A 16216-nucleotide genomic window follows, 5' to 3' on the forward strand; every position below is an offset into this window, starting at 1 on the left:
CTAATAGGACATGTCCATCTGAGAGTACTGCATAACTTCTCACATCTTGGGCTTAGCTTGGGCACTGTGACCCTCATTTCCTGTTCCATGTTGATTTCCACGTGGTGCTTGCTTTTTATCACAGCACCTACCATAAACTCAGATTCACAACAAAAAGAGGTCGTCAGAAGGAATGCAGTGTGATTTACTGTTGCAACTGTGAAACAATATGTAATATCTGACAGATGTGTGTTGCTGTTACCCTCAAAGGGCTTGTGATTGTTTTGTCCGTTTCAAAATAATTCTTGAAACTGGACATTATGGTCTCTCTGCTCTCAACTTCTGGTTTTCCTCTTATCTTTATTCATTTTCTTTCTTTCTTTTCTTTCTTTTCCTTTTCTGTTACTTGATCTTCTGGCTGTAACTGCCCCCTTCTTTAAATATGGGAATGTTTCGAGTAATCCATTCTCTTCTCTTAATACTTTTTCTTGGTCCTCTCATCTATTCTATTGTTATCAATATGTCATTGATTCTGAAGATCTTTATATCCCACTACTTTGGAAGTCAGCTAGACAGATCTACTTGGATGTCATATTCATAATTAATGTGTACATAACTGAAAATTCATTAGCTTCTCTCTCAGACGTCTGTTATCTCCTGTAAACTCAGTCTTGGCTAACTGTCTTTAATATACACCTAGACTCCCATTATAGGACACTTGGTGTTTGTAGGACTTATTTAGAGAATATAATCCTGAATGAAAGTAAAGTTTTAGCCAGAGAGATGCCTCATCATAGCATTGTTTTTAATAGCAAAAAGTTGGAACTAATCTAAAGTCCCACCCTCTGCTTAAAAACTCACACACATACACACACACACACAAGAATATTTTACAGACAGTGTAGAAGAATATTTAATAACATGAGAAGTTGTGTGTATAAAAATTTAGTGGACTTCCGTGTTAGTCCAGTGGTTAAGAATCTGCCTGCCAACACAGGGTGCACAGGTTTGATTCCTGCTCAGGGAAGATTCCACATGCCATGGGGCAACTAAGCCTGTGTGCCTCAACTACTGAAGTCTGTAAGTCCTTGCTCTGCAACAAGAGATGCCATCACAATGAGAAATCTGATCACCACAACTAGAGAGTAGCCCCTGCTGCTGCAACTAGAGAAAGCCTGCATGCAGTAACCAAGATCCAGCACGGCCGAAAATAAATAAAATTAATAATAAAGAAAATTATGTCAATTTAGTGAATAAAGATGCTCTTAATATGTGCACTGATCATTAAAAACAAAACTATAAAGAATTACATGTGTAGTCTGTATTTGTAGAAGACTATATATATACAAATGTTTGCATTAATTCTAGATGAAACAGTTGTGGGTGGTTTTTATTTTATTCTTTTTATTTACTTATATTTTCTGGACTTGTACAGAAAACATGAATTATTTTCATAATTCGTACATGCTGACAATTGGGGCTCTCTTTTTCACCTCCTCCTCTTGTTGGTTTAGTCCAATGTCTCATTCAACCCCACTGTTGCTGCATTGGTTCAACTGCTCAATGTATCAGAGCTAGTCTATCACAACAGCCCCATTCACTCTGTTGCTCAGCTGCCAGAACTGTCTTCCTGGACATCTTAGTTGGTTGGGTTCTTCCTTTGCTTAACCTTTCCAGTTTAGGTAACTAAATGTTACATCTCCAAACCCATCAGGAGTAGAGTGAGTTTTGAATGTTTTCCCGTGTTATTGTCTGAAGGCCTTCAGCCTACTGGAATTTGACCAACTCCAAGATGGCATATAACATTTTCTTTTAACCCTAACCAAGTCACTTCTGACCAGAGAGCAGATAGTCATGCCAGATTGGGGTTGGAGCAAGAGAGAAAGAAAGGGAAACAGTGGGAGGGAAAATAAAAATTGAACTCAGGTGTTTGCAAATCTTTGCTCTTTGCTCACCCCTTACGTTCTGCCTCTGCAACCTGTCGCACTTTTTCCTTGCTTGGTGGACTTTTGTTTGTTTGTTTGTTTTCTATTGGAGGGACAATTTATTGGTTTTCTTGAGTATTTAGTCAGTAAGAACAAATAGCCAAATAAAGAAAATCCATCCATTTTAGTGCCAATTATTATATCAGCAAATCCTATTAGGAGTATTTATTGAAGCATGTCATGCTAATAGTCCCAGAGTGTAATTATACTTGCAGATTTTTCTGGCTTTCAGGGAGTCTCTAACATGTTCCAGATGGTTAAATAGGAAAGAGTAGACATTTTGTACTGTCTTTTCAATTATGATTAGGAATTTGATGTTACTTACTACTTACATTGCATTATTGCTTTTGTTAGATCTAAACATGAGAGGAATTTAAACAAAATGTGTTTTTTTTTAAAAACTCTTCTACTGTGGTCAACAGTTAACAGGACCTTTCATAGATTCTTTTCCCTCATTAAATTGTTTAATTAATTTAAGCATCATTAAAATGAGATAATTACATTATAAGTAGTTATTTCTTTTTGAATGTAATCCTTAATTTATTCTTGGAAAGCATTCACTTGGGTTTGTTTTAGACTTAAAATTACATGGTGAACTTTCTTTAAGGAATTTACATGAGACCGAAATAGAATTATTTTCCAAACTTTCAAAGGTTCTTTGACCTTTTTCACAAACTAATATGACCCTGGATTCGGAGTCATTTGTGACATATACTTAACTTTTGCCAATAATGATAGTGATGACTTTCATTTGTCTGTTCATACTCTCTTGTCTGCCATTAATGTACTATCTAGCTTCTCTCATTTGAAAGGCAGTTTACCAAAGATTAGGCATATAGCCTTTGATTTTGTAATAGAAATATTGATGGATCATAGGGATCCAGACCCATAATCCTTGACTTCATTATGGCCTTGCATTAACCAGTTTGCTAACTGGTTAGATGACCTGAAGAAATATGTTGTTTTTTTTAATAAGAAATAGATTACTCTGTCATTCAGTTTAACTGCCTATGTTTTCATAATATAATTGTTGTGTGGTGGGGGAACAAATTGTTCTTCCTTAGACTACCATTCTCTGTCTTTGGAGCTCTTTTCAAGAGTTCTTGCAAAGTAGAAAACAAGTAAGAAACATAAAAAATGTAATGCCAACATTATTTTTTTGGTGATGAATAAAACCAAGCCATTCCTAAAGATTTTATTTGAGTGAAAGGGATAGTTTACTCTCTATCATCCAGAGAGACTTAACTTCCTCTCAGTTGTTTTTAAATATCTTTGTTCCTTCTCAGACTTTCCTGTTTATCATTAAGTTACTACATCTTCATCTCTTCTTGATCTTCTCTCTCCCAAATGCTTCCATTTTAGTAGAGTTGCTCTTTAGGAAAGAACTAAACTGTTGTAGTTTAGGTGTTACATTTCATTTTTAGCTCTTTGAATATGGACTCTCTCCAAACCCTGGTGTTTTCTCTTGCAGTATGACCAAAACAGAGAGGTTGCAAATTATGTTGCAGAATGATGCCACGGAAATAGGCATTCTCCAATTAGTAGAGACTAATCTAACAGTTTTACTACTTTCATCATTCTTGCCTCCCTGTGTTCTCACCACCAAACCTTTGCCTAATCCCTTATGTTAATAATCTAGTTTGTCCCCCTTATGCCATTCATACTCCTCTTGAATTTGTTTAGAAAGATTTGTAATGTCCTTTGATCAGTTTAATGATCCTCATTCTCTTTGAGCTTTCAACTTCACTGCCATTCTTGAATTAGAACAGATTCATTAATTCCACAAATTAAACTTCTAAAATGTTGTATACCTACTCTGTGCCAGTTTAAAAATGTACACCTGGTGTTTTACAATCTAGTGAGGAAGGTAAATGGTATACATAATTACACAAACAAATATGTAAAAAATGTATTTTTTTAATTCTTTGAAGAAAAAGTTGAAACTGTCATGGAGGACTGATTTTGATTACTGGGGTAAGATAAATTGAATTGGAGTTAAAGCTTGAACAATGCATAAGGAATTGAGCAGGTGAAGAAAACAGGAGGGATTATTCACAGCAGAGATTGTATTGTAGTAAAGGCCGTGGAATGGGGAAAAAAGACTGGGGAATGGAGAGGAAGTGAAGGACAGATTAGTGTGGCTCTAGTGTAGCGTGCTATGTGTTATGAGTTTTGGGTTTTGTCATATGTGAGATAAAACTTCATGGAAAGAGTCTAAGCAGGAATAGGGTGTCGGATTTGTATGTCTGTTGCTTGATGATTTATTTTTGAAATAGACTAGATGGAGCTTGATGAGTAACATACATAGGGTATGAGAGTGAAAAAGATTTCAAGGATGAAAAATGAGATTCTGATAGCAATTCTTTTGAAAATAGCGTGTATCGAAAACATGTATTTATAAGAATTATTAGTATTAAAATCCACTGGTATAGGCTTTTCAGTATTTATCTCTTTAATGTGAGTATAAAAGTAGATGTAAAAGTTGTTAATATTTTAGATTTAGTAGTTGATATGCAGACTGTTTAAATGCACAGTTTTGGTTTTAAGGTGTTTTCGGCCTTTTTTAAGGGGAGCAAGTAATCAAAATTAACATATGTTAAAATATGATCCCTGGGGAGAAGGAAATGGCAAGCCACTCCAGTATTATTGCCTAGAGATCATGGACAGAAGAGCCTGGTGGGCCACAGTCCATGGGATCACAGAAAGAGTTGAACAAGACTTAACGACTAAACAACAACAACATTGAATGTTTAGTCTCCGAACAACTGTTGAGCAGGTACAGATGTCGTCCCGGTTTCTGTAGTTGAGGAAACTGATGCGTGGAGAAATCAAGGTCTCAAAGCTGGCGACAGTGGAGTGGGCGCCAGAGCCCATACGTGATGATGCTTCACTGTTACTGTTCGTTTCCAAGGCAAACCATTCAACATCACAGTAATCCAGGTCTATGCCCCAGCCAATAATGCTGAAGACATTGAAGTTGAACAGTTCTTTGAAGACCTACAAGACCTTTTAGAACTAACACCTAAAAAAGATGCCCTTTTCATTATAGGGGACTGGAATGCAAAAGTAGGAAGTCAAGAAATACCTGGAGTAACAGGCAAATTTGGCCTTGGAGTACAGAATGAAGCAGGGCAAAGGCTAATAGAGTTTTGCCAAGAGAACACACTGGTCATAGCAAACACCCTTTTCCAACAACACAAGAGAAGACTCTACACATAGACATCACCAGATAATCAACACCAAAATCAGATTGATTATCTTCTTTGCAGCCAAAGATGGAGAAGCTCTGTACAGTCAGCAAAAACAGGACAGGGAGCTGACTGTGGCTCAGATCGTGAACTCCTTATTGCCAAATTCAGACTTAAATTGACCAAAGTAGGGAAAACCACTCGACCATCCAGGTATGACCTAAATCAAATCTATTACGATTATATATTGGAAGTGAGAAATAGATTTAAAGGACTAGATCTGATAGACAGAGAGCCTGATGAACTATGGACGGAGGTTTGTGACATTGTACAGGAGACAGGGAGCAACCCCATCCCCAAAAAAAGAAATGCAAAAAAGCAAAATGGCTGTCTGAGGAGGCCTTACAAAAGGCTGAGAAAAGAAGAGAAGCAAAAAGGAAAGATATGCCCATTTGAATGCAGAGTTCCAAAGAATAGCAAGGAGAGATAAGAGACTTCCTCAGTGATCAATGCAAAGGAATAGAGGAAAACAATTGAATAGGAAAGCCTAGAGATCTCTTCTAGAAAATTAGAGATACCAAGGCAACATTTCATGCAAAGATGGGCTCAATAAAGGACAGAAATGGTATGGACCTAACAGAAGCAGAAGATATTAAGAAGAGGTGGCAAGAATACACAGAAGAACTGTACAAAAAAGATCTTCATGATCCAGATAATCACGATGGTGTGATCACTTACCTAGAGCCAGACATCCTGGAATGTGAAGTCAAATGGACCTTAGGAAGCATCACTAAAAACAAAGCTAGTGGAGGTGATGGAATTCCAGTTGAGCTATTTCAAATCCTGAAAGATGATGCTGTGAAAGTGCTGCACTCAATATGTCAGCAAATTTGGAAAACTCGGCAGTGGCCACAGGACTGGAAAAGGTCAGTTTTCATTCCAGTCCATAAGAAAAGGAATGCCAAATAATGCTCAAACTACCCCACAGTTGCTCTCAACTCACATGCTAGTAAATTAGTAATGCTCAAAATTCTTTAAGCCAGGCTTCAGCAATATTTGAACTGAGAATTTCCAGATGTTCAAGCTGGATTTACAAAAGGCAGAGGAACCAGAGATCAAATTGCCAACATCCGCTGGATCATCGAAAAAGCAAGAGAGTTCCAGAAAAACATCTATTTCTGCTTTATTGACTATGCCAAAGCCTTTGATTGTGTAGATCAAAATAAACTGTAGAAAATTCTTAAAGAGATGGGAATACCAGACCACCTGACCTGCCTCTTGATAAATCTGTATGCAGGTCAGGAAGCAACCATTAGAACCGGACATGGAACATCAGACTGGTTCCAAATAGGAAAAGGAGTATGTCAAGGCTATATATTGTCATCCTGCTTATTTAACTTCTATGCAGAGTACATTATGAGAAACGCTGGGCTGGAGGAAGCAGAAGCTGGAATCAAGATTGCCGGGAAAATGACAATGACACCAGATGACACCACCCTTATGGCAGAAAGTGAAGAAGAACTAAAGAGCCTCTTGATGAAAGTGAAAGAGGAGAGTGAAAAAGTTGGCTTAAAGCTCAACATTCAGAAAACTAAGATCATGGCATCTGGTCCAATCACTTCATGGCAAATAGATGGGGAAACAGTGGCAGACTTTATTTTTTGGGGGGCTCCTAAATCACTGCAGATGGTGACTTCAGCCATGAAATTAAAAGACACTTACTCCTTGGAAGGAAAGTTATGACCAATCTAGACAGCATATTAAAATGTAGAGATATTACTTTGCCGACAAAGGTCTGGCTAGTCAAAGCTATAGTGTTTCCAGTAGTCATGTATGGATGTGAGAGTTGTACTATAAAGAAAGCTGAGCGCAGAAGAATTGATGCTTTTGAACTGTGGTGTTGGAGAAGACTCTGGAGAGTACCATGGACTGCAAGAAGATCCAACCAGTCCGTCCTAAAGGAAATCAGTCCTGAGTGTTCATTGGAAGAACTGATGTTGAAGCTGAAACTCCAATACTTTGGCCACCTGATGTGAAGAACTGACTCATTGGAAAAGACCCTGATGCTGGGAAAGATTGAGGGTGGGAGGAGAAGGGAATGACAGAGGATGAGATGGTTGGATGGCGTCACCAACTCAATGGACATGAGTTTGGGTAAACTCCATGAGTTAGTGATGGAGAGGGAGGCCTGGTGTGCTGCAGTCCATGGGGTCGCAAAGAGTCAGACATGACTGAGCAACTGAACTGGACTGAACTGAACTACCTGAATTTTCAGAAAGAACTGTGGTTGCCTGTAGGCAGATGTGAATAGCTAGATCTTGGTCAATTTATTTCACTAGTGTTAGGTTTTAGTGTGTCAATATACTAGGCTTTGCTAATCCATGCTGTTATTTATGTGCACCTGGGTTATTCTTATTTTTTGCTCTCATAAACATTGCTAACATGAATATTTTTCTTCACGTCTCTGTTGCACATGTGTATGAAAAATTTCCCTGAGGTCATTCTCTGTAGTGCTGATTCACTGTAGAATACTTGCCATTTACCAAGATTTGTTTCCCAGCTCTATCCCTTTGGAACTCTTGTTTATCAAAAAACGACATTTTAACTATCTTTCCAACATAATGCAATTTTACCTTCTAACAATACTTATGAATTTACCCAGATTTTTAAGACACCCCAAAAATTGTGTGAAGAAATAAGTACTTTTCTGGAGAGAAATGGCAAGATTTTCATAAAAGTATTTTGTAATCATAAGAACAATGAAGTCAGTCTTCTAAAAACTGAAGATTAACAAGAAAAAATAAGCAAATATTATCATTCTATTAAGAAGAACAGTTCTATTTTTCAAGTCTTGATTTTCTTTTAGACCTTCTCTTCACAGTGTTAATAAGAAATGACAACTATATACTGTAGAGAAGTCAAATAAATAAACTTTATAGACATTTTAAAACTATTATGGATGGCTTGATTTCACATTTCATTTAGATTGTTTTTGGTTTGGAGAGTATGACTTTTGTGTCATCACTAATAGGAAAGTTGGTGGCATCATTTTTTTCTTCATTCTTTCACAAAAATCTTTAGATCCATCCCAAGGAAAAAAACTTATTTCTTCACACAGTTTTTTAGGTGCCATTTTACTTCTTAAAATTTATTCCGGGTAGAAGTAATAAGAAAACAGAAGTAACTTTGGAATCTTAACTACATGTAACCAAAATGATTTATAATTGCCACTAATGTTAATGGTTTATTTATAACAACCTATTATTGGATGACAGCATAGCTAAACTAAGCTATTAATCCCAGTACACTGGGAGTTTTGGGTAACATTATCCCTTTCTCTCCTCATCAAAAAGTATATCATAAGGAAGAAAAGTAACTTTATGATAAAGACAACCTTCAATCTGCACTAATTTTTTTAAAGTACCTTATAAACATTGTAATTTTAATATATATAGTATACAGTTTAAGCATGTATATTTTAAAGCATAAAACATCAGTGTATATTGTTTATGGATGGATAGAAAAAATTTGACCAGAACATATATATTAAATTTATGCCAGTGATTATCTCTATCAAAAGGAAGGGGAGTAGTCTTTGTATGAGTATGGGGACTTCTGATTTATTGATAATACTTCATTTTTTTTAAAAGAAAGATACATCAAAAATGTTTACTGTCGTTACTTCTGGGTGGTAGATCCATAGATACTCCTTTGTTCTGTTTCTCTCTGTATTTAAAAATTCTGGCCCTGTACCTCTGCCTGACTCCAGAGTAACAAAGGAAGGCTGTTTTATAGATTTCCTTTTTTACTCTTTCTATATATTAAGTGCATTATAGGTACTTTTCTATCACCTTTGTTTCCTCATGTGATTATTAAATCGGATTGAATTTAACAGGTTAAACTGAATAATTTATTAAACGAAATTAAAGGAATTGTGGTGCTGCACTAGCCAGTACTTGTGGCAGAAGCAGATAATGAAGACAGAAAGGCCTTACCTGTAAGGAGAGAATTGGAACAAGTAATGGGAAGCCTCCAGGCATGAGGGTCTATAAGGAATTTGTACCATCTATATCAGATCTCCTGTTTTGGGCTCCTGGGGGTGAGAAAAGACTTAAAATACTGAGCTCTGCATAACACAGATAATACATAATGAATATTATGTTTTAAGAGAGAGATGTTTTAAGAACAGTAAGCTTATTAATTTCATAATAACAAACATCAGATCATCAGCACTGCTCTTTTTCTCCCTATTCATTCATATTCCGCCTGTCTTTTTTGGTTCTCAGTGTATTACCTATCTCTTGGTTTTCATATTTTTTGCTTCTCATTGTCTACATATCTTTTTGGAGTATGGATTTATTGTGTGCTTTTCTGTCTTCATGCAGTCGCTGAGTGAGTATGCTCAGCCTCCCTTCTCAGCATTGTTTCTGTATTCCCTCACATGTTTGGCCATGAGTCATCAGTACCCTCAGTCATTAGCAGGATCCATCTGGCTTCAGTTCCTGCCTGGTTTTAAAAAAGTACCTGTAAAAACTCGCAGGTTTTATGAAAGACAGTGGCATTATTTCACAAAGATTTTATCTGCAGTGTTAACTACACAAATGATTTTTGAGAAGTGCTCTTCCTTGAAAGGCAGAAAATGACAGAACCTGGGTTTGTGGTTGACTAGATGAAAAAATGCCGTCTTGCTATATTCGATTACTACTTTACGCAGATTTACCTAGGGAAATTCAAAGATACATTGCTTCAAAGATGAAAGAACACAAAGTAGTAATCATGAGGAATCTTATCATCCAGGAAATATTTTATAGCAGTGCCGATTACAATTACAAATAAGCCAGATATATACAGTGAGAAGAATGCAACTAACTATAATGTAAATTCAACTAACCTAACTGTAAATTCCTTTCTTTAATAGTTTAACCTATGTCAGTGTGAAGAGCCAGTCCAGGTTTCTTTGCATTTTCAAATTGTGCATCTAAATCAAGGAAAGAAGGAAAAAATTCTTGAAAATATGAAAAGCACTTAGTTTAATTTAGAGGGACTATAAGAGGTAAGCACTTTTCGATCCAGTCATAGAATCATCCAGTTTTCAAACATTAGATAGACATTCCACTTTAATCTGGAATTCATCATTGGGGGAAATCGTGATTAAGAGAAAATATAGTCTTTATTTAAAGAGCAAAAGCCTCAAGCATTTAAAACCCACATTATAAATATATAATAAAACAAAAATAGATTTATATTCTTTGATCATAAAATGCACTAGATATGCAAAAAGTAAGCAACTAATTTTATTTTTGAGTATATGAATTAATTTGGAGGAGAATTTACATCTTAATGCTATTGAGTCTTAGTGAACCCCTGAAAAAGGACATACTCAGTTTTACCTCAGTTCAGTTCAGTCGCTCAATCATGTCCGACTCTTTGCGACCCCACGAATCGCAGCATGCCAGGCCTCCCTTTCTAGTCTCACCTCAGGTATTAATAATTTTTTTTATCTTTTCAAAACATCAGCTTTTGGTTTTAAATTTTTTTCAGTTGTCCAGTCTTCATATTTGGTATTGTTTTGACTTCAAGTTCACCAACTTATTTTTGTGCCATCACAAATCTACTGTTAAGCTTGTCCAGTGAATTGAAAATTTTCAATGTTGAGCTAGTTCTTCAATGTCCATTTACTTCTGTTTTATACTTTCCATTTGCTTCCAGTATTTCCCATCTGTTAACTTATTATAACATCTTGAACATACTCATAATAACTGCTTTAACATCCTTATCAGCTAATTTCAACTGATTATTTTATGACAGATTTCTATTGATCCCCCCCTTTTGTTACCCTGATTTTGAATTTCAATTTCTAGCTTCTTTGCATGTTTAGTAAATTTTTATTCTATACTGGATGTTGTGGATACTATTGTGGATTGTTATTTTTTTCTGAAGAGTATTGATTTTTGTTCTAGTTGACAACTAAATTACTGGCTAGTAAATGCACACTTACTGAACAATCCAGTTGCAATTCTGGATGTTTATCCTAGAAGAATGAAAACCTATATTCACACAAAAACCTGTACACAAATATTTACAGCAGCTTTATTCATAACAGCCCCAAATTGAAAACAGCCCAAATGTACCTCAACAGTGAATGGTGAAAAAGAAACTGTGGTGTGGTACCTTCAAACCATGGAGCAATAAAAAGCAACAATCAGTTTTTATATGCAACAAGTTGGATGGATCTCAAGGGCATTATACTGAGTGAAAAAGGCATTACAAAATATTTCCATACTTGATTCAATTTTTGTAATATCCTCAAAGTGACAAAATTCTAGAAATGGAGGCAGATAAGTGGTTACTCAGGAGTTAAGAAAAAGGGAGTGAGGAGTGTGTGATTATAAACAGCAAAAGGGAATCTCAGTTGTGGTATGGTTATATGGAGCTACTTGGAGTCTCCCTGTGCATGAGCAATTAATTCAGAGGCTCAACCAAGGATTTGAGGAACATTTGTATACAGATTTAAGGTACCCCGCCCCCTTGCTCTGCTGCCTTCTTACCATGATTTTCTCCTCTTGTTATCTAGCATTCTGTCAGCTCTGAACTACATTCTCCAATGCTTCAAGCCAAGAGACAGTGGCCCTTAGGCCTAGCCTCCCTGTAGTACTTAGGGGTATACTGGGAAGAGTTCTCTATGAGTATAGATCTTATTCAGTACGATTCCTTACTTTCACTTATCAGATTTCCTGCATTTCTGCCTGCTTTTGGTCACTTTTCTGTGTCTTTGAGTAAATTTTATTTTGTCCAGAGTTTTTTGTCCATTGTTATCTGTAGGCAAGTTAGTCCAATACAGGATCATTCATCCTTAATGGAAACAAGTCAATGAAATTTATTTTTAGGTATTACGAATATAAAAAGTTTGTACACTTTTTCAATAAAAAAATTTGAAAGTAAAATACCATAGTAACTTTAATATATAAAGGGAAGTGTTACAGAAATGAAAGAATTAAATGCAAACTGAAAACATTAAAAATCAGAATTTATAGGTAGAAAGAAAGATAAACTTGCAAATGCAGCCAGAAAAAAATTTTTTAAAAGACATATAAATGGGCCTCTCAGAACAGTAAGGGCAGAATGCAATTATGTATTACTTAAGCAGCAGTCTTAAATAGGAATATATATTTAGTTACCAGAAGGATTTCAGTTGTCAAATCAGATATTCATCCATTGTCTTTTGGAAGTATTTTTCCATTTGGCCTGAAAAGTTGTGTCTTTTTTTTTTTTTCAACTTTGCATTCTGACTTTTATTATTTCATAGAAAATAAAATAACGATCTAACCTCCCTTCTGCTTTTGTTTTTTTGCTTCTCCTTTGTTTTAGTTGTTTGCATAACTGGCCTTAAATGAGGTAAGAGTGAAGAGACTTACCTAGAGCCATCTCTGGAAAAGAGTATTCCCCCATTCCACTGGAAACTACCCCACGGAGCACCATATTTGACCATATCTGTTTTGAGGACTCATTATGAACAAAGAAGTCTCCCAGGTAGGAACTGTAACTCTGTTTTAAAGAACTTTGTTTCGTGGAACGAGACAGACATTGCCATTTTTGTCACTTAATTTTTGTCTGTATGACCATAACTTAATTTTTTAAAAGCTGTTGCCTTTTTGCTAGCTTACTATAAGCTGTGCACATGCAAGTAAATATCAGATGCTTATTTGTTGCTTAAGGACAGCTGTCCTCAGCAAGACTGATTGTAACCTTTATTTTTTTTAGTGCCAATGTATTTTTCACAAGTTAGAACAATGTGAAACTGATTTTTGGAAGACATGTACAGTGTATCTACAGTTACTCCATGTCCTTTTAAGATAACTGGAATCATCTAGTTTTACAGATCTACAAGGAAATGTTGAGGGTATTTGAGGGTATTTTTGCCAAATTGTTTTAATAAGATAGCTACTATAAATGTGTTTCATGTGCTGACTATTTTTCCTAGAGTATTTTCACAAGGCAAATGCATTTGTATTTATTTCTTATGTTAAAAAATTAAATTTTAAATTAAGTATGAGGAATTTAAAATATTGGGTTTAAAACTTATTTTGTTTTCTTCTTATCTATTTGCTAATAGAAAACAAAAAAATACTTTTTTACCCTTTCCCCAAACTTACTCTTTTCCATCTAGGAAAAAAATGCAAAGGTTGGAAACATTGTTTCTTGATTTGTAGAATAAACTTTTAGTGGTAAACATAAATTTGTTAAATACTTTGTTTCAAACATTATATACTTTTAGAAGTTAAGTTGCAAGTCCTTGATAATGTCTTTATTATTAGTATAATAAATTGAAAAGAATGTGTACAGAATTTTAAAGCAATTTAAAAAGTCTGATAGTTTATAGAATAAATGAAACAAGATGAGTCTGATTCAAAGACTCTGTTTCTTTGAATCTGTTTCTTTGCCTTTGCTGTTTATTCCTAGCCATAAACATTAAGATATGGGCACGTTGTTTATGGCAGAGGCTTAAGAAGCCAGGACTCTTTTTTGGGCCAGGGATAACCACCATCTGAGTTTTGGTTCCTGCTTTGTGGGTTCAGAGAGAATTTTTGTTTCCAGATGTTTCAGGATATCACTGTTCAGTCATTAGCTTTAAAATATCTTTTCTTTTTTTTTTAACAAAAAATTAGACATACAAGGAAATAAAAAAGTATGACCTACACACAGGAAAAATAGCCATTAGTAGAGGAAGCCCAGACATTGTATTTATTAAACAAAGAAGTAAAAGTAGATAAGTCAGATTTCATCAAAACTGAAAACTTTAGGTCATCAAAAGTTACCATAGTTTGGCAGAAACCAGTGCAATATTGTAAAGCAGTTATCCTTCAATTAAAAATAAATTTAATTTTTTAAAAAGTTACTGTAAAGAAAATGAAAAGATAATTCACAGATGAAGAAAATATTTGCAAATCATATATCAGATTAGGATCTAGACATGAATATAAAGAACTCTTATGACTTAAAAAAACACAAACAATAAAAACACAACCAATTTTAAAAATAGGCAAAGGACTTGAATAAAAGTTTCTCCAAAGGTATGCAGATGGAAAGTAAGCACATGAGATGGTTAGTCATTAATAGTTGTTGTCGTCTAGTTGCTAAGACATGTCTGACTTTTCAGCCCCATGGACTGTAGCCCACCAGGCTCCTCTATCAATGGAATTTTCTAGGCAAGAATATTGGAGTGGGTTGCCATTTCCTTCTTCAGGGGATTGACCCAGGAATCGAACCCAGGGATCTTAAATTGGCAGGTAGATTCTTTACCACTTAGCCACCAGGGAAGCCCCCACTAGTAATTAGGGAAATGTAAAATAAAACTACATTGAAATACCATTTCACACACACTAGGGTGGCTATAATTAAAATAAAATTTAAAAAACAGAAAATAACAATTTTTGGTGAGGATGTGGAAAAACTGGACACTTGCTCATTGCTGGTGAGAATTTAATGTGGTACAGCCACTGTGGAAGACAGTTTGACAGTTCCTCAAAAAGTTAGAGTTATCAATAAAATATGACCTGGTAGTTTCATATCTGAGAGAATTGAAACCATGTTCACATAAAAATTTGCACATAAATGTTCATAGTAGCATTGTTGTTTAATAGCCCCAATAACGGAAAACCTCAGTGGCCACCACCTGATGAGTAGGTACACAAAATGTGCTATATCCAAACATGTGAAATTACTCAGCCATAAAAAGGGCAATAGAAATCCTGAAGTCCCCATCCATTTTTTATCACATGAGAAAGAATTCAATTGTCATTGAAATGAGAAGACAAAAGTGAAAACTTTTTTCAAGAGAATCTTAGGTATTTGAGGACTGCAGTTTGAGAAACATTCCTTATGGCAGTTACCCAATGCAGGAACTCTCTATTTATCATGATTTTTCCTGTGTGATATTATCAGCTGAAGGAAAATGAAAGCGTTAGTTGCTCAGTTGTGTTTGACTCTTCGACCCCATGAACTGTAGCCCACCAGGCTCCTCTGTCCATGGAATTCTCCAGGCAAGAATACTGGAGGGGGGCAGCCATTCCTTTCTCCACAGGGGATCTTTCCAACCCCAAATTGAAGGTCTCCTGCGTTGTAGGCAGATTCTTAACATCTGGGAGAGGTTTAACTCGGTGTCCCTTCATGTTTGTGCTCTGTGCTAATTGCTTGCTAGCATTTTAAAGTACATTGTTAGCGTTGTTTATTAATTAATTGTTATTTTTCAGATTATGTAATCCTCAGCTTCATCTGGGAGATGAGTGACAAATTTCATATGTAGAAATCTATAATTCACCTGAAATATAAAGCACTGACCTATGTCTTCAGCCTCACCTATTTGGTTTAGTCTGGTCTACTTGAACAGAGGTAGATGTGGTTTCTGGTTTCTAAAACTGCTCTCTAGAAAGTGCATGAGATTGTGTATAACTTAGCAACTCTTTTTAAATCAACAGGGTACTTTTAGTTAGAAACCATACCTCTTTTTTTAAAAGGTGATATGTAAATTGGCTTCCTGAAACCATCATTTCTTTTCTTAATGAACCTTGTTTAAGTTCCCTACTGCCAGATATAAAGCCATTCCACAAATAGAACAGCTATAAAAGTTTTCACTCATCAGAGGTTTTGCATTCCACTATCTGTTTATTGTGTTTTGTAAATAGAAAGTAGTTAATACCAGAATCATATCATCAGCAAATTGTTGGTGACTTTCTCATAGCTTCTTACTATTGGCTCTTATTTTGGTAGGCCAGATATTGAATTGCTGTTGAATTGTTGTCTAATGTTTCCTCAGCCCCAGAATTTCAGATAAATTTAGCAGATGTCAGTCTCCAGCCGGTAGTAGCATGGTATGGGAAATTTGTTTTAAATCTAGATTTATTTGTTGCTCAAAATTGTCCAAACTGTGAGACCGTATTGCTTATGTTTACATTTGTGTAAATACAACATGTCTTTGTGTCTCTATTGTACTGTGAAATATTGTAGAAGGTTTCTTCAAAATAGACCTTATTAACCTTTTCAGAATTAGAAAAGATGTTCTCAAAT

The 16216-nt window shown here is 35.5% G+C and overlaps 1 protein-coding gene across 11 annotated transcripts in view; it reads left to right on the forward strand.

The window, feature by feature from the left end:
• The window catches only part of NCOA1 (nuclear receptor coactivator 1), a 205941-nt gene that overhangs the window by 91220 nt on the left and 98505 nt on the right, over window positions 1-16216 (forward strand). For 10 of the 11 annotated variants that reach the window (XM_061154920.1, XM_061154918.1, XM_061154921.1 and 7 more), the window contains one exon: window positions 12521-12682. The exons of the other annotated variant lie outside the window; for it this stretch is intronic. The gene's annotated coding sequence lies outside the window, so the exon portion shown is untranslated. The remainder of the gene's footprint in view (window positions 1-12520; window positions 12683-16216) is intronic. 11 annotated transcript variants of the gene reach the window in all.

The sequence above is a fragment of the Dama dama genome, chromosome 11 (assembly GCF_033118175.1).
Source record: "Dama dama isolate Ldn47 chromosome 11, ASM3311817v1, whole genome shotgun sequence".
Taxonomy (NCBI): domain Eukaryota; kingdom Metazoa; phylum Chordata; class Mammalia; order Artiodactyla; family Cervidae; genus Dama; species Dama dama.